At 36.8% G+C, this 2059-nt stretch overlaps 1 protein-coding gene across 6 annotated transcripts in view; it reads left to right on the plus strand.

The window, feature by feature from the left end:
- The window catches only part of CTNNA2 (catenin alpha 2), a 1095877-nt gene that overhangs the window by 230068 nt on the left and 863750 nt on the right, over window positions 1-2059 (plus strand). The gene's annotated exons all lie outside the window — the stretch shown is intronic.

A 2059-nucleotide genomic window follows, 5' to 3' on the forward strand; every position in this document is an offset into this window, starting at 1 on the left:
ATACTTTCAGTTCTTTTGGATATATACCCAGAAGTGATATTGCTGGATCGTATGGTAATTACGTTTTTAATTTCTGAGGAAGCTCCATGCTGTTTTTCATAGTGGCTGCATTATTTTATGCTCCCACTAACAGTGCACAGGGCTCCAATTTCCCCACATCCTCACCAGCACTTGTTGGTTTTCTCGATAGTATCCATCATAATTGTTGTGAGATGGTATCTCATTATGGATGCCATTTCAATTTCCCTAATGATTGGTTATGTTGAGCAGCTATATGCTTCTTAGCCATTTGTATGTCTTCCTTAGAAAAATCTTTCAAATCCTTTGCCCATTTCTTAGTAAGATATTTGGTTTTGTTGTTGTTGAGTTGTAGGAATTCTATATATAGTCTAGAGGTTCTTATGTAGTCTGATAGTGATTTGCAAAGATTTGCTCCCTTTTTGTAGGTAAACTTTTCACTCTCTTGTGTCCTCTAATACACAGAATTTTAAATTTTTGGCATGGTTCTATTCAGTATCTTTCATTGAAAGTTCTAAGGACCATGAAAGTCATAACAAACACCTACTCTGCAGCTTGGTCTGTCTTCCGGATTTCCTATTTTGGAGAATGTCACGCATACCTATTGAGTTGCACATCGCATTGCACATTGCACTCTTGTTACTTCTCCTTCCTTCCAAACGCAGTCTATTATAAAGTCCCTAAATATCTGCTTAAGGAGCCACTTCCTGCCTCAGTTGTTCAAGAGCACTCTGATGCACCCTCAGCTCCAGGGCTTTCCCACCTGCTGTCCCTTTTCACACTTTTCAGGATGACTCATTCTGCACACCCCAGCTCAAAGAACACCTTCTCAGGGAAACTTTCTCTGACACTTCTGTTGTCCTTCTTCATGGATCTTTGCCTTGTCACTTTTCATAGGATAATTAAACACTTGTGATGTGACTTTCTTTCCTCTCACACTGTAAATTAATGAAGGTGGAAACCAAACTGTGTTTCTTTTGCTGGTCACTGATTTGCAATGCCTGCTACATGTAAGATTTCCTGAAATATTTGTTGAATGAATGAACAGATAGGAGAATGAATGGTATTTTTCTATTCTTCTTGAAAACCTGCCACGTTTTTTGATTCACAACTGGATATTTAGTGGCTGGAAATACCAACCCTTCTTTTCAATACCAGCCTCTACTATTCATCATAGAGTTATTTTCCCTAACAGATAATTTCATTTACATTACACTAATGTAAATTGCTAGTTTAATTTGAAACATTAAATGTGCCGTATTTCATCCTTGTGAATGGAGTGTATTTGTGTATGTGTTTTGGTAACTTGAAATCTATGCGTTTCAAGTGCATTTGAAAACTGATATTCCTTCTAATTTAATTGTAAGTAGACACCTGTTGTTTCTGTGCATCTGTAGTTTGGATAGTTGGTTTGAGTCTGTTTTTTGTTTGTTTGTTTTTTCTGTTGTTACTGGTGGGTTTTTTAAGTTAACTGACATATCGTACACATCACACATTGAAATTGCATAGTTCCACAAGTTTGGACAAATGTATACATCCACAAAACCACCTTTGCAATCAAGGTGGCGTGGTGGAGAGAGCTCTGGCTGGTTTGAGCTTCTCCCTCAAAGCATTTATCTTTTATGGTGAGAAATTTTCCTGCTTAGTTTCCACAACCATTTTTAGGCTTTCCTTTGTTTTTTTTTTTTCCAAGTAAGTGAGTTTTTATACGTGCTATGGAAATTAATGTTTTAGTTTTCTTGAATCTTATGTGAAATGTTGTTTTGTGGGGATGATAAGCAACATAGTTCTTAAGAGGCCAGTTGTATCTTAGGGGTTTGAAAGTAAGAAGTTTATAAAGATGGTAATTTAGGATAGCTAACAGTAGCTGCACTTCTAGAGGATATTTTAAACTTCTCTTCTTTCTTGCTGCCAAAAAATTATGCATCAGAAATAATGCCTGTGTGTAACCCGTATAAAGTTCAGCTGCCCCACCTTTGGCTGAACAGTGTTCAATTCAAGGATACATTACTATAGTAAGCGAAATAACAGTAACGGAAAT

This window comes from Otolemur garnettii, unplaced genomic scaffold (assembly GCF_000181295.1).
Source record: "Otolemur garnettii isolate 467f Iridium unplaced genomic scaffold, OtoGar3 scaffold00203, whole genome shotgun sequence".
Lineage (NCBI taxonomy): Eukaryota > Metazoa > Chordata > Mammalia > Primates > Galagidae > Otolemur > Otolemur garnettii.